Here is a 17,213-nt window from a genome sequence, read left to right on the forward strand (position 1 = left end):
GGGGCTGAATGGGATCCTCCTGTTCCTGTGTAACAGGCTCGAGGGAGGGGGGGCTGAATGGGATCCTCCTGTTCCTGTGTAACAGGCTGGAGTAGGGGGAGGCTGAATGGGATCCTCCTGTTCCTGTGTAACAGGCTCGAGGGGGGGGAGGCTGAATGGGATCCTCCTGTTCCTGTGTAACAGGCTCGAGGGGGTGGGGGCTGAATGGGATCCTCCTGTTCCTGTGTAACAGGCTCGAGGGGGTGGGGGCTGAATGGGATCCTCCTGTTCCTGTGTAACAGGCTCGAGGGGGGGGGAGGCTGAATGGGATCCTCCTGTTCCTGTGTAACAGGCTCGAGGAGGGGAGGAGGCTGAATGGGATCCTCCTGTTGCTGTGTAACAGACTCGAGGGGGTGGGGGCTGAATGGGATCCTCCTGTTCCTGTGCAACAGGCTCGAGGGAGGGGAGGCTGAATGGGATCCTCCTGTTCCTGTGTAACAGACTCGAGGGGGTGGGGGCTGAATGGGATCCTCCTGTTCCTGTGCAACAGGCTCGAGGGAGGGGAGGCTGAATGGGATCCTCCTGTTCCTGTGTAACAGGCTCGAGGGGGCGGGGGCTGAATGGGATCCTCCTGTTCCTGTGTAACAGGCTCGAGGGAGGGGGGAGGCTGAATGGGATCCTCCTGTTCCTGTGTAACAGGTTCGAGGGAGGGGGGAGGCTGAATGGGATCCTCCTGTTCCTGTGTAACAGGCTCGAGGGTGGAGGCTGAATGGGATCCTCCTGTTCCTGTGTAACAGGTTCGAGGGGGGGAGGCTGAATGGGATCCTCCTGTTCCTGTGTAACAGGCTCGAGGGAGTGGGGGCTGAATGGGATCCTCCTGTTCCTGTGTAACAGGTTCGAGGGGGGGAGGCTGAATGGGATCCTCCTGTTCCTGTGTAACAGGCTCGAGGGTGGAGGCTGAATGGGATCCTCCTGTTCCTGTGTAACAGGTTCGAGGGGGGGAGGCTGAATGGGATCCTCCTGTTCCTGTGTAACAGGCTCGAGGGAGTGGGGGCTGAATGGGATCCTCCTGTTCCTGTGTAACAGGTTCGAGGGGGGGAGGCTGAATGGGATCCTCCTGTTCCTGTGTAACAGGTTCGAGGGGGGGAGGCTGAATGGGATCCTCCTGTTCCTGTGTAACAGGCTCGAGGGGAGGGAGGCTGAATGGAATCCTCCTGTTCCTGTGTAACAGACACGAGGGAGGGGGGAGGCTGAATGGGATCCTCCTGTTCCTGTGTAACAGGCTCGAGGGAGGGGGGAGGCTGAATGGGATCCTCCTGTTCCTGTGTAACAGGCTCGAGGGTGGAGGCTGAATGGGATCCTCCTGTTCCTGTGTCACAGGCTCGAGGGGGGGAGGCTGAATGGGATCCTCCTGTTCCTGTGTAACAGGCTCGAGGGGGTGGGGGCTGAATGGGATCCTCCTGTTCCTGTATAACAGGCTCGAGGGAGGGGGGAGGCTGAATGGGATCCTCCTGTTCCTGTGTCACAGGCTCGAGGGGGGGGAGGCTGAATGGGATCCTCCTGTTCCTGTGTAACAGGCTCGAGGAGGGGGAGGCTGAATGGGATCCTCCTGTTCCTGTATAACAGGCTCGAGGGAGGGGGGAGGCTGAATGGGATCCTCCTGTTCCTGTGTCACAGGCTCGAGGGGGGGGAGGCTGAATGGGATCCTCCTGTTCCTGTGTAACAGGCTCGAGGAGGGGGAGGCTGAATGGGATCCTCCTGTTCCTGTATAACAGGCTCGAGGGAGGGGGGAGGCTGAATGGGATCCTCCTGTTCCTGTGTAACAGGCTCAAGTGGGGGGGAGGCTGAATGGGATCCTCCTGTTCCTGTGTAACAGGCTCGAGGGGGGGGAGGCTGAATGGGATCTTCCTGTTCCTGTGTAACACGCTCGAGGGAGGGGGCTGAATGGGATCCTCCTGTTCCTGTGTAACAGGCTCGAGGGGGAGGGGGCTGAATGGGATCCTCCTGTTCCTGTGTAACAGGCTCGAGGGGGGGGAGGCTGAATGGGATCTTCCTGTTCCTGTGTAACAGGCTCGAGGGGGGGGAGGCTGAATGGGATCTTCCTGTTCCTGTGCAACAGGCTCGAGGGGGGGGAGGCTGAATGGGATCCTCCTGTTCCTGTGTAACAGGCTCAAGGGAGGGGGCTGAATGGGATCCTCCTGTTCCTGTGTAACAGGCTCGAGGGGGTGGGGGCTGAATGGGATCCTCCTGTTCCTGTGTAACAGGCTCGAGGGGGGGAGGCTGAATGGGATCCTCCTGTTCCTGTGTAACAGGCTCGAGGGGGTGGGGGCTGAATGGGATCCTCCTGTTCCTGTGTAACAGGCTCGAGGGGGGGGAGGCTGAATGGGATCCTCCTGTTCCTGTGTAACAGGCTCGAGGGGGTGGGGGCTGAATGGGATCCTCCTGTTCCTGTGTAACAGGTTCGAGGGGGCGGGGGCTGAATGGGATCCTCCTGTTCCTGTGTAACAGGCTCGAGGGGGGGGGGGAGGTGAATGGGATCCTCCTGTTCCTGTGTAACAGGCTCGAGGGGGGAGGCTGAATGGGATCCTCCTGTTCCTGTGTAACAGGCTCGAGGGGGTGGGGGCTGAATGGGATCCTCCTGTTCCTGTGTAACAGGCTCGAGGGGGGAGGCTGAATGGGATCCTCCTGTTCCTGTGTAACAGGCTCGAGGGGGGGGGGAGGTGAATGGGATCCTCCTGTTCCTGTGTAACAGGCTCGAGGGGGTGGGGGCTGAATGGGATCCTCCTGTTCCTGTGTAACAGGCTCGAGGGGGGCTGAATGGGATCCTCCTGTTCCTGTGTAACAGACTCGAGGGGGTGGGGACTGAATGGGATCCTCCTGTTCCTGTGTAACAGGCTCGAGGGGGTGGGGGCTGAATGGGATCCTCCTGTTCCTGTGTAATAGGCTCGAGGGGGTGGGGGCTGAATGGGATCCTCCTGTTCCTGTGTAACAGGTTCGAGGGGGGGGAGGCTGAATGGGATCCTCCTGTTCCTGTGTAACAGGTTCGAGGGGGGGGAGGCTGAATGGGATCCTCCTGTTCCTGTGCAACAGGCTCGAGGGGGGAGGCTGAATGGGATCCTCCTGTTCCTGTGTAACAGACTCGAGGGGGTGGGGGCTGAATGGGATCCTCCTGTTCCTGTGTAACAGGCTCGAGGGGGTGGGGGCTGAATGGGATCCTCCTGTTCCTGTGCAACAGGCTCGAGGGGGGGAGGCTGAATGGGATCCTCCTGTTCCTGTGTAACAGACTTGAGGGGGGGAGGCTGAATGGGATCCTCCTGTTCCTGTGTAACAGGCTCGAGGGGGGGAGGCTGAATGGGATCCTCCTGTTCCTGTGTAACAGGCTCGAGGGGGTGGGGGCTGAATGGGATCCTCCTGTTCCTGTGTAACAGGCTCGAGGGAGGGGGGAGGCTGAATGGGATCCTCCTGTTCCTGTGTAACAGGTTCGAGGGAGGGGGGGCTGAATGGGATCCTCCTGTTCCTGTGTAACAGGCTCGAGGGTGGAGGCTGAATGGGATCCTCCTGTTCCTGTGTAACAGGCTCGAGGGGGGGGAGGCTGAATGGGATCCTCCTGTTCCCGTGTAATAGACTCGAGGGGGGGAGGCTGAATGGGATCCTCCTGTTCCTGTGTAACAGGTTCGAGGGGGGGAGGCTGAATGGGATCCTCCTGTTCCTGTGTAACAGGCTCGAGGGAGGGGGGAGGCTGAATGGGATCCTCCTGTTCCTGTGTAACAGGCTCGAGGGTGGAGGCTGAATGGGATCCTCCTGTTCCTGTATAACAGGCTCGAGGGAGGGGGGAGGCTGAATGGGATCCTCCTGTTCCTGTATAACAGGCTCGAGGGAGGGGGGAGGCTGAATGGGATCCTCCTGTTCCTGTGTAACAGGCTCGAGGGTGGAGGCTGAATGGGATCCTCCTGTTCCTGTGTAACAGGCTCGAGGAGGGGGAGGCTGAATGGGATCCTCCTGTTCCTGTGTAACAGGCTCGAGGGTGGAGGCTGAATGGGATCCTCCTGTTCCTGTGTAACAGGTTCGAGGGGGGGAGGCTGAATGGGATCCTCCTGTTCCTGTGTAACAGGCTCGAGGGAGTGGGGGCTGAATGGGATCCTCCTGTTCCTGTGTAACAGGTTCGAGGGGGGGAGGCTGAATGGGATCCTCCTGTTCCTGTGTAACAGGTTCGAGGGGGGGAGGCTGAATGGGATCCTCCTGTTCCTGTGTAACAGGTTCGAGGGGGGGAGGCTGAATGGGATCCTCCTGTTCCTGTGTAACAGACACGAGGGAGGGGGGAGGCTGAATGGGATCCTCCTGTTCCTGTGTAACAGGCTCGAGGGAGGGGGGAGGCTGAATGGGATCCTCCTGTTCCTGTGTAACAGGCTCGAGGGTGGAGGCTGAATGGGATCCTCCTGTTCCTGTGTCACAGGCTCGAGGGGGGGAGGCTGAATGGGATCCTCCTGTTCCTGTGTAACAGGCTCGAGGGGGTGGGGGCTGAATGGGATCCTCCTGTTCCTGTATAACAGGCTCGAGGGAGGGGGGAGGCTGAATGGGATCCTCCTGTTCCTGTGTAACAGGCTCGAGGGGGGGGAGGCTGAATGGGATCCTCCTGTTCCTGTGTAACAGGCTCGAGGAGGGGGTGGCTGAATGGGATCCTCCTGTTCCTGTATAACAGGCTCGAGGAGGGGGTGGCTGAATGGGATCCTCCTGTTCCTGTATAACAGGCTCAAGTGGGGGGGAGGCTGAATGGGATCCTCCTGTTCCTGTGTAACAGGCTCGAGGGGGGGGAGGCTGAATGGGATCTTCCTGTTCCTGTGTAACACGCTCGAGGGAGGGGGCTGAATGGGATCCTCCTGTTCCTGTGTAACAGGCTCGAGGGGGAGGGGGCTGAATGGGATCCTCCTGTTCCTGTGTAACAGGCTCGAGGGGGGGGAGGCTGAATGGGATCTTCCTGTTCCTGTGTAACAGGCTCGAGGGGGGGGAGGCTGAATGGGATCTTCCTGTTCCTGTGCAACAGGCTCGAGGGGGGGGAGGCTGAATGGGATCCTCCTGTTCCTGTGTAACAGGCTCAAGGGAGGGGGCTGAATGGGATCCTCCTGTTCCTGTGTAACAGGCTCGAGGGGGTGGGGGCTGAATGGGATCCTCCTGTTCCTGTGTAACAGGCTCGAGGGGGGGAGGCTGAATGGGATCCTCCTGTTCCTGTGTAACAGGCTCGAGGGGGTGGGGGCTGAATGGGATCCTCCTGTTCCTGTGTAACAGGCTCGAGGGGGGGGAGGCTGAATGGGATCCTCCTGTTCCTGTGTAACAGGCTCGAGGGGGTGGGGGCTGAATGGGATCCTCCTGTTCCTGTGTAGCAGGCTCGAGGGAGGGGGGCTGAATGGGATCCTCCTGTTCCTGTGTAACAGGCTCGAGGGGGTGGGGGCTGAATGGGATCCTCCTGTTCCTGTGTAACAGGCTCGAGGGGGGAGGCTGAATGGGATCCTCCTGTTCCTGTGTAACAGGCTCGAGGGGGGGGGGAGGTGAATGGGATCCTCCTGTTCCTGTGTAACAGGCTCGAGGGGGTGGGGGCTGAATGGGATCCTCCTGTTCCTGTGTAACAGGCTCGAGGGGGGCTGAATGGGATCCTCCTGTTCCTGTGTAACAGACTCGAGGGGGTGGGGACTGAATGGGATCCTCCTGTTCCTGTGTAACAGGCTCGAGGGGGTGGGGGCTGAATGGGATCCTCCTGTTCCTGTGTAATAGGCTCGAGGGGGTGGGGGCTGAATGGGATCCTCCTGTTCCTGTGTAACAGGTTCGAGGGGGGGGAGGCTGAATGGGATCCTCCTGTTCCTGTGTAACAGGTTCGAGGGGGGGGAGGCTGAATGGGATCCTCCTGTTCCTGTGCAACAGGCTCGAGGGGGGAGGCTGAATGGGATCCTCCTGTTCCTGTGTAACAGACTCGAGGGGGTGGGGGCTGAATGGGATCCTCCTGTTCCTGTGTAACAGGCTCGAGGGGGTGGGGGCTGAATGGGATCCTCCTGTTCCTGTGTAACAGGCTCGAGGGGGTGCAGGCTGAATGGGATCCTCCTGTTCCTGTGTAACAGGCTCGAGGGGGTGGGGGCTGAATGGGATCCTCCTGTTCCTGTGTAACAGGCTCGAGGGGGTGGGGGCTGAATGGGATCCTCCTGTTCCTGTGCAACAGGCTCGAGGGGGGGAGGCTGAATGGGATCCTCCTGTTCCTGTGTAACAGACTTGAGGGGGGGAGGCTGAATGGGATCCTCCTGTTCCTGTGTAACAGGCTCGAGGGGGGGAGGCTGAATGGGATCCTCCTGTTCCTGTGTAACAGGCTCGAGGGGGGGAGGCTGAATGGGATCCTCCTGTTACTGTGTAACAGGCTCGAGGGGGCGGGGGCTGAATGGGATCCTCCTGTTCCTGTGTAACAGGCTCGAGGGAGGGGGGAGGCTGAATGGGATCCTCCTGTTCCTGTGTAACAGGTTCGAGGGAGGGGGGGCTGAATGGGATCCTCCTGTTCCTGTGTAACAGGCTCGAGGGTGGAGGCTGAATGGGATCCTCCTGTTCCTGTGTAACAGGCTCGAGGGGGGGGAGGCTGAATGGGATCCTCCTGTTCCCGTGTAATAGACTCGAGGGGGGGAGGCTGAATGGGATCCTCCTGTTCCTGTGTAACAGGTTCGAGGGTGGGAGGCTGAATGGGATCCTCCTGTTCCTGTGTAACAGGCTCGAGGGAGGGGGGAGGCTGAATGGGATCCTCCTGTTCCTGTGTAACAGGCTCGAGGGTGGAGGCTGAATGGGATCCTCCTGTTCCTGTATAACAGGCTCGAGGGAGGGGGGAGGCTGAATGGGATCCTCCTGTTCCTGTATAACAGGCTCGAGGGAGGGGGGAGGCTGAATGGGATCCTCCTGTTCCTGTGTAACAGGCTCGAGGGTGGAGGCTGAATGGGATCCTCCTGTTCCTGTGTAACAGGCTCGAGGAGGGGGAGGCTGAATGGGATCCTCCTGTTCCTGTGTAACAGGCTCGAGGGGGTGGGGGCTGAATGGGATCCTCCTGTTCCTGTGTAACAGGCTCGAGGGGGGGAGGCTGAATGGGATCCTCCTGTTCCTGTGTAACAGGCTCAAGTGGGGGGGAGGCTGAATGGGATCCTCCTGTTCCTGTGTAACAGACTCGGGGGAGGGGAGGCTGAATGGGATCCTCCTGTTCCTGTGTAACAGGCTCGAGGGAGGGGAGGTGAATGGAATCCTCCTGTTCCTGTGTAACAGGCTCGAGGGGGCGGGGGCTGAATGGGATCCTCCTGTTCCTGTGTAACAGGCTCGAGGGGGCGGGGGCTGAATGGGATCCTCCTGTTCCTGTGTAACAGGCTCGAGGGGGCGGGGGCTGAATGGGATCTTCCTGTTCCTGTGCAACAGGCTCGAGGGGGCGGGGGCTGAATGGGATCCTCCTGTTCCTGTGTAACAGGCTCGAGGGGGTGGGGGCTGAATGGGATCCTCCTGTTCCTGTGTAACAGGCTCGAGGGGGTGGGGGCTGAATGGGATCCTCCTGTTCCTGTGTAACAGGCTCGAGGGGGTGGGGGCTGAATGGGATCCTCCTGTTCCTGTGTAACACGCTCGAGGGGGTGGGGGCTGAATGGGATCCTCCTGTTCCTGTGTAACAGGCTCGAGGGAGGGGGCTGAATGGGATCCTCCTGTTCCTGTGTAACACGCTCGAGGGGGTGGGGGCTGAATGGGATCCTCCTGTTCCTGTGTAACAGGCTCGAGGGAGGGGGCTGAATGGGATCCTCCTGTTCCTGTGTAACACGCTCGAGGGGGTGGGGGCTGAATGGGATCCTCCTGTTCCTGTGTAACAGGCTCGAGGGGGTGGGGGCTGAATGGGATCCTCCTGTTCCTGTGTAACAGGCTCGAGGGGGGGGAGGCTGAATGGGATCTTCCTGTTCCTGTGTAACAGGCTCGAGGGGGGGGAGGCTGAATGGGATCTTCCTGTTCCTGTGCAACAGGCTCGAGGGGGGGGAGGCTGAATGGGATCCTCCTGTTCCTGTGCAACAGGCTCGAGGGGGCGGGGGCTGAATGGGATCCTCCTGTTCCTGTGTAACAGGCTCGAGGGGGGGAGGCTGAATGGGATCCTCCTGTTCCTGTGTAACAGGCTCGAGGGGGGAGGCTGAATGGGATCCTCCTGTTCCTGTGTAACAGGCTCGAGGGGGTGGGGGCTGAATGGGATCCTCCTGTTCCTGCGTAACAGGCTCGAGGGGGGAGGCTGAATGGGATCCTCCTGTTCCTGTGTAACAGGCTCGAGGGGGTGCAGGCTGAATGGGATCCTCCTGTTCCTGTGTAACAGGTTCGAGGGGGGGGGGAGGTGAATGGGATCCTCCTGTTCCTGTGTAACAGGCTCGAGGGGGTGGGGGCTGAATGGGATCCTCCTGTTCCTGTGCAACAGGCTCGAGGGGGGAGGCTGAATGGGATCCTCCTGTTCCTGTGTAACAGGCTCGAGGGGGGCTGAATGGGATCCTCCTGTTCCTGTGTAACAGGCTCGAGGGGGGCTGAATGGGATCCTCCTGTTCCTGTGTAACAGACTCGAGGGGGTGGGGACTGAATGGGATCCTCCTGTTCCTGTGTAACAGGCTCGAGGGGGCGGGGGCTGAATGGGATCCTCCTGTTCCTGTGTAACAGGTTCGAGGGGGGGGAGGCTGAATGGGATCCTCCTGTTCCTGTGTAACAGGCTCGAGGGGGGAGGCTGAATGGGATCCTCCTGTTCCTGTGTAACAGGCTCGAGGGTGGAGGCTGAATGGGATCCTCCTGTTCCTGTGTAACAGGCTCGAGGGGGCGGGGGCTGAATGGGATCCTCCTGTTCCTGTGTAACAGGCTCGAGGGTGGAGGCTGAATGGGATCCTCCTGTTCCTGTGTAACAGGCTCGAGGGGGCGGGGGCTGAATGGGATCCTCCTGTTCCTGTGTAACAGGTTCGAGGGAGGGGGGGCTGAATGGGATCCTCCTGTTCCTGTGTAACAGACTCGAGGGGGTGGGGGCTGAATGGGATCCTCCTGTTCCTGTGTAACAGACTCGAGGGGGGGGGAGGCTGAATGGGATCCTCCTGTTCCTGTGTAACAGGCCCGAGGAGGGGGAGGCTGAATGGGATCCTCCTGTTCCTGTGTAACAGGCTCGAGGGAGGGGGGCTGAATGGGATCCTCCTGTTCCTGTGTAACAGACTTGAGGAGGGTGAGCTGAATGGGATCCTCCTGTTCCTGTGTAACAGGCTCGAGGAGGGGGGCTGAATGGGATCCTCCTGTTCCTGTGTAACAGGCTCGAGGGAGGGTGAGCTGAATGGGATCCTCCTGTTCCTGTGTAACAGGCTCGAGGGAGGGGGCGGCTGAATGGGATCCTCCTGTTCCTGTGTAATAGGCTCGAGGGGGTGGGGGCTGAATGGGATCCTCCTGTTCCTGTGTAACAGGCTCGAGGGGGGGGAGGCTGAATGGGATCCTTCTGTTCCTGTGTAACAGGCTCGAGGGAGGGTGGAGGCTGAATGGGATCCTCCTGTTCCTGTGTAACAGGCTCGAGGGGGTGGGGGCTGAATGGGATCCTCCTGTTCCTCTGTAACAGGCTCGAGGGGGTGGGGGCTGAATGGGATCCTCCTGTTCCTGTGTAACAGGCTCGAGGGGGGGGAGGCTGAATGGGATCCTCCTGTTGCTGTGCAACAGACTCGAGGGAGGGGAGGCTGAATGGGATCCTCCCGTTCCTGTGCAACAGACTCGAGGGAGGGGAGGCTGAATGGGATCCTCCTGTTCCTGTGTAACAGGCTCGAGGGGGGAGGCTGAATGGGATCCTCCTGTTCCTGTGTAACAGGCTCGAGGGGGGGGAGGCTGAATGGGATCCTCCTGTTCCTGTGTAACAGACTCGAGGGAGGGGAGGCTGAATGGGATCCTCCTGTTCCTGTGTAACAGGTTCGAGGGGGGAGGCTGAATGGGATCCTCCTGTTCCTGTGTAACAGGCTCGAGGGGGGAGGCTGAATGGGATCCTCCTGTTCCTGTGTAACAGACTCGAGGGAGGGGAGGCTGAATGGGATCCTCCTGTTCCTGTGTAACAGACTCGAGGGAGGGGGAGGCTGAATTTGATCCTCCTGTCCCTGTGTCACAGGCTCGAGGGAGGGGAGGCTGAATTGGATCCTCCTGTTCCTGTGTAACAGACTCGAGGGAGGGGAGGCTGAATGGGATCCTCCTGTTCCTGTGTAACAGACTCGAGGGAGGGGAGGCTGAATGGGATCCTCCTGTTCCTGTGTAACAGGTTCGAGGGGGGAGGCTGAATGGGATCCTCCTGTCCCTGTGTCACAGGCTCGAGGGAGGGGGGTGTTGAATGGGATCCTCCTGTTCCTGTGCAACAGGCTCGAGGGAGGGGAGGCTGAATGGGATCCTCCTGTTCCTGTGCAACAGGCTCGAGGGGGGGGAGGCTGAATGGGATCCTCCTGTTCCTGTGTAACAGGCTCGAGGAGGGGAGGCTGAATGGGATCCTCCTGTTACTGTGCAACAGGCTTGAGGGAGATTGGGGCTGAATGGGATCCTCCTGTTCCTGTGTAACAGGCTCGAGGGAGATTGGGGCTGAATGGGATCCTCCTGTTCCTGTGTAACAGGCTCGAGAGAGAGGGGGGGAGGCTGAAAGGGACCCTCCTGTTCCTGTGTAACGACTCGAGGAGGGGCCGAATGGCCTCGATGTGAGTGCTCATCACTGTCTGACTCGGCGTCGGGCTTGATATTTGACCTTTCGGAGTCGATCAGGAAACGGCAGACGAAGCAGAAATGAAAAGATTTATTGATGTAAAAAGACCCAGAATTTTCTTTGACAGGAGCCAGTCAGATCCGAGGTTGGTTGTTGACTGTGTATCTGCGAGGGGAGCGGATAATGAGTGCTCGGAACAGAATCCCACCCGATTTCCAATTCCCCTGCAACGCGCCCTCTCTCCCTGCCCTCACAGTTTGGGTTCGAAGACTGTTCTTTCCTTGGCTGAAGCTGTTCCGGAAGGAGCCGAGAACGACGGGGATCCAGTTTGCTTCGTCCGCGGTCGTGCTCCTGGAGGGAACGCCCGTCGCCCCTTGCACGCCTGGACAAAAGAAGGCAGACAATTCAGCAATACACTCCACGATCATCGACGCTTGAGTCACCTGTCTCCGTCTTTCGGGTGAGATGTCGAACTCGCGGTTCCCTCTGTCCGTCCCCTCGGGCGGCCCTCGCGAGCTTCCAGGGTACACCCATTGGAAGAAGCTGCCCCTCGCGGAGTGAAAGGGGCAATCCGGGGCATTCCCGCGCTGCCCTCGGTGAGAGGGGCTGGGCAAACGCCAGCTCGTTCTCGTCCCTGCTGCCCACCGGTCTGGTGTACCTCTGTCCGACATCAGCGACCCTCCCTCTCTCGCTCTCGCTCTGTCCCGCTGGATTTACGGAGCCCGGCTTTGGGTCAAGCCTGGTGGGTTGAGTCCGAGGCGCAGGGTCCGCACGACAGAAGGTCCCTCCGTTTGGCGCGGCTGAACCTGTTCCCAGCGAGGCTGAAACCGAGAGCAGAGCAGAGAGAGAGCAAGTATTAGTAACATATCCCACCCTCTGACACAGTACAGGCAACCTGTACTCCACAGAGAGACAGCAAGTATTAGTAATATATCACACCCTCTGACACAGTACAGGCAACTTGTACTCCACAGAGAGACAGCAAGTATTAGTAATATATCCCACCCTCTGACACAGTACAGGCAACTTGAACTCCACAGAGAGACAGCAAGTATTAGTAATATATCCCACCCTCTGACACAGTACAGGCAACCTGTACTCCACAGAGAGACAGCAAGTATTAGTAATATATCCCACCCTCTGACACAGTACAGGCAACCTGTACTCCACAGAGAGACAGCAAGTATTAGTAATATATCCCACCCTCTGACACAGTACAGGCAACTTGTACTCCACAGAGAGACAGCAAGTATTAGTAATATATCCCACCCTCTGACACAGTACAGGCAACCTGTACTCCACAGAGAGACAGCAAGTATTAGTAATATATCCCACCCTCTGACACAGTACAGGCAACTTGAACTCCACAGAGAGACAGCAAGTATTAGTAATATATCCCACCCTCTGACACAGTACAGGCAACCTGTACTCCACAGAGAGACAGCAAGTATTAGTAATATACTCCACCCTCTGACACAGTACAGGCAACCTGTACTCCACAGAGAGACAGCAAGTATTAGTAATATATCAAACCCTCTGACACAGGACAGGCAACTTGTACTCCACAGAGAGACAGCAAGTATTAGTAATATATCACACCCTCTGACACAGTACAGGCAACCTGTACTCCACAGAGAGACAGCAAGTATTAGTAATATATCCCACCCTCTGACACAGTACAGGCAACCTGTACTCCACAGAGAGACAGCAAGTATTAGTAATATAACACACCCTCTGACACAGTACAGGCAACCTGTACTCCACAGAGAGACAGCAAGTATTAGTAATATATCACACCCTCTGACACAGTACAGGCAACTGGTACTCCACAGAGAGACAGCAAGTATTAGTAATATATCACACCCTCTGACACAATACAGGCAATCTGTACTCCACAGAGAGACAGCACGTATTAGTAATATATCCCACCCTCTGACACAGTACAGGCAACCTGTACTCCACAGAGAGACAGCAAGTATTAGTAATATATCACACCCTCTGACACAGTACAGGCAACTTGTACTCCACAGAGAGACAGCAAGTATTAGTAATATATCACACCCTCTGACACAGTACAGGCAACTTGTACTCCACAGAGAGACAGCAAGTATTAGTAATATATCACACCCTCTGACACAGTACAGGAAATCTGTACTCCACAGAGAGACAGCAAGTATTAGTAACATATCCCACCCTCTGACACAGTACAGGCAACCTGTACTCCACAGAGAGACAGCAAGTATTAGTAATATATCACACCCTCTGACACAGTACAGGCAATCTGTACTCCACAGAGAGACAGCAAGTATTAGTAATATATCACACCCTCTGACACAGGACAGGCAACCCGTACTCCACAGAGAGACAGCAAGTATTAGTAATACACCCACCCTCTGACACAGTACAGGCATATCGTACTCCACAGAGAGACAGCAAGTATTAGTAATATATCCCACCCTCTGACACAGTACAGGAAACCTGTACTCCACAGAGAGACAGCACGTATTAGTAATATATCCCACCCTCTGACACAGTACAGGCAACCCTTACTCCACAGAGAGACAGCAAGCATAAGTAATATATCACACCCTCTGACACAGTACAGGCAACCTGTACTCCACAGAGAGGCAGCAAGTATTAGTAATATATCACACCCTCTGACACAGTACAGGCAACTTGTACTCCACAGAGAGACAGCAAGTATTAGTAATATATCACACCCTCTGACACAGTACAGGCAATCTGTACTCCACAGAGAGACAGCACGTATTAGTAATATACCCCACCCTCTGACACAGTACAGGCAACCCGTACTCCACAGAGAGACAGCAAGTATTAGTAATACACCCACCCTCTGACACAGTACAGGCATATCGTACTCCACAGAGAGACAGCAAGTATTAGTAATATATCCCACCCTCTGACACAGTACAGGCAACCTGTACTCCACAGAGAGACAGCAAGTATTAGTAATATATCACACCATCTGACACAGTACAGGCAACTTGTACTCCACAGAGAGACAGCAAGTATTAGTAATATATCACACCCTCTGACACAGTACAGGAAATCTGTACTCCACAGAGAGACAGCAAGTATTAGTAACATATCCCACCCTCTGACACAGTACAGGCAACCTGTACTCCACAGAGAGACAGCAAGTATTAGTAATATATCACACCCTCTGACACAGTACAGGCAATCTGTACTCCACAGAGAGACAGCAAGTATTAGTAATATATCACACCCTCTGACACAGGACAGGCAACCCGTACTCCACAGAGAGACAGCAAGTATTAGTAATACACCCACCCTCTGACACAGTACAGGCATATCGTACTCCACAGAGAGACAGCAAGTATTAGTAATATATCCCACCCTCTGACACAGTACAGGAAACCTGTACTCCACAGAGAGACAGCACGTATTAGTAATATATCCCACCCTCTGACACAGTACAGGCAACCCTTACTCCACAGAGAGACAGCAAGCATAAGTAATATATCACACCCTCTGACACAGTACAGGCAACCTGTACTCCACAGAGAGACAGCAAGTATTAGTAATATATCACACCCTCTGACACAGTACAGGCAACTTGTACTCCACAGAGAGACAGCAAGTATTAGTAATATATCACACCCTCTGACACAGTACAGGCAATCTGTACTCCACAGAGAGACAGCACGTATTAGTAATATACCCCACCCTCTGACACAGTACAGGCAACCCGTACTCCACAGAGAGACAGCAAGTATTAGTAATACACCCACCCTCTGACACAGTACAGGCATATCGTACTCCACAGAGAGACAGCAAGTATTAGTAATATATCCCACCCTCTGACACAGTACAGGCAACCTGTACTCCACAGAGAGACAGCAAGTATTAGTAATATATCACACCCTCTGACACAGTACAGGCAACTTGTACTCCACAGAGAGACAGCAAGTATTAGTAATATATCACACCCTCTGACACAGTACAGGCAATCTGTACTCCACAGAGAGACAGCACGTATTAGTAATATACCCCACCCTCTGACACAGTACAGGCAACCCGTACTCCACAGAGAGACAGCAAGTATTAGTAATACACCCACCCTCTGACACAGTACAGGCATATCGTACTCCACAGAGAGACAGCAAGTATTAGTAATATATCCCACCCTCTGACACAGTACAGGCAACCTGTACTCCACAGAGAGACAGCAAGTATTAGTAATATATCACACCCTCTGACACAGTACAGGCAACTTGTACTCCACAGAGAGACAGCAAGTATTAGTAATATATCACACCCTCTGACACAGTACAGGCAATCTGTACTCCACAGAGAGACAGCACGTATTAGTAATATACCCCACCCTCTGACACAGTACAGGCAACCCGTACTCCACAGAGAGACAGCAAGTATTAGTAATACACCCACCCTCTGACACAGTACAGGCAAATCGTACTCCACAGAGAGACAGCAAGTATTAGTAATATATCCCACCCTCTGACACAGTACAGGCAACCTGTACTCCACAGAGAGACAGCACGTATTAGTAATATACCCCACCCTCTGACACAGTACAGGCAACCCGTACTCCACAGAGCGACAGCAAGCATAAGTAATATATCCCACCCTCTGACACAGTACAGGCAATCTGTACTCCACAGAGAGACAGCAAGTATTAGTAATATATCCCACCCTCTGACACAGTACAGGCAACCCGTACTCCACAGAGAGACAGCAAGCATTAGTAATAAACCCCACCCTCTGACACAGTACAGGCAATCTGTACTCCACAGAGAGACAGCAAGTATTAGTAATATACCCCGCCCTCTGACACAGTACAGGCAATCTGTACTCCACAGAGAGACAGCAAGTATTAGTAATATACCCACCCTCTGACACAGTACAGGCAACCCGTACTCCACAGAGAGACAGCAAGTATTAGTAATATACCCACCCTCTGACACAGTACAGGCAACCCGTACTCCACAGAGAGACAGCAAGCATAAGTAATATATCCCACCCTCTGACACAGTACAGGCAATCTGTACTCCACAGAGAGACAGCAAGTATTAGTAATATATCCCACCCTCTGACACAGTACAGGCAATCTGTACTCCACAGAGAGACAGCAAGTATTAGTAATATACCCACCCTCTGACACAGTACAGGCAACCCGTACTCCACAGAGAGACAGCAAGCATAAGTAATATATCCCACCCTCTGACACAGTACAGGCAATCTGTACTCCACAGAGAGACAGCAAGTATTAGTAATATATCCCACCCTCTGACACAGTACAGGCAACCCGTACTCCACAGAGAGACAGCAAGCATTAGTAATAAACCCCACCCTCTGATACAGTACAGGCAATCTGTACTCCACAGAGAGACAGCAAGTATTAGTAATATACCCCGCCCTCTGACACAGTACAGGCAATCTGTACTCCACAGAGAGACAGCAAGTATTAGTAATATACCCACCCTCTGACACAGTACAGGCAACCCGTACTCCACAGAGAGACAGCAAGTATTAGTAATATACCCACCCTCTGACACAGTACAGGCAACCCATACTCCATAGAGAGACAGCAAGTATTAGTAATACACCCCACCATCTGACACAGTACAGGCAACCCGTACTCCACAGAGAGACAGCAAGTATTAGTAATATACCCACCCTCTGACACAGTACAGGCAACCCGTACTCCACAGAGAGACAGCAAGTATTAGTAATATATCCCACCCTCTGACACAGTACAGGCAATCTGTACTCCACAGAGAGACAGCAAGTATCAGTAATATATCCCACCCTCTGACACAGTACAGGCAACCCGTACTCCAGAGAGAGACAGCAAGTATTAGTAATATATCCCACCATCTGACACAGTACAGGCAACCCGGACTCCACAGAGAGACAGCAAGCATTAGTAATATATCCCACCCTCTGACACAGTACAGGCAATCTGTACTCCACAGAGAGACAGGAAGTATTAGTAATATATCCCACCCTCTGACACAGTACAGGCAATCTGTACTCCACAGAGAGACAGGAAGTATTAGTAATATATCACACCCTCTGACACAGTACAGGCAACTTGTACTCCACAGAGAGACAGCAAGTATTAGTAATATATCACACCCTCTGACACAGTACAGGCAACTTGTACTCCACAGAGAGACAGCAAGTATTAGTAATATATCACACCCTCTGACACAGTACAGGAAATCTGTACTCCACAGAGAGACAGCAAGTATTAGTAACATATCCCACCCTCTGACACAGTACAGGCAACCTGTACTCCACAGAGAGACAGCAAGTATTAGTAATATATCACACCCTCTGACACAGTACAGGCAATCTGTACTCCACAGAGAGACAGCAAGTATTAGTAATATATCACACCCTCTGACACAGGACAGGCAACCCGTACTCCACAGAGAGACAGCAAGTATTAGTAATACACCCACCCTCTGACACAGTACAGGCATATCGTACTCCACAGAGAGACAGCAAGTAT

The 17,213-nt window shown here is 55.0% G+C and overlaps 1 long non-coding RNA gene across 1 annotated transcript in view; it reads right to left on the reverse strand.

Moving 5' to 3' along the window:
- Nucleotides 1–10,768: 10,768 nt before the first annotated feature.
- Nucleotides 10,769–17,213, reverse strand: part of LOC137364724 (uncharacterized) — a 45,817-nt gene continuing 39,372 nt past the window's right edge. The window contains exon 2 of the long non-coding RNA XR_010973189.1: nt 10,769–11,514. This is a non-coding gene — a long non-coding RNA (uncharacterized lncRNA). The remainder of the gene's footprint in view (nt 11,515–17,213) is intronic.

The sequence above is a fragment of the Heterodontus francisci genome, unplaced genomic scaffold, assembly GCF_036365525.1.
Source record: "Heterodontus francisci isolate sHetFra1 unplaced genomic scaffold, sHetFra1.hap1 HAP1_SCAFFOLD_1270, whole genome shotgun sequence".
NCBI classification, from domain to species: domain Eukaryota; kingdom Metazoa; phylum Chordata; class Chondrichthyes; order Heterodontiformes; family Heterodontidae; genus Heterodontus; species Heterodontus francisci.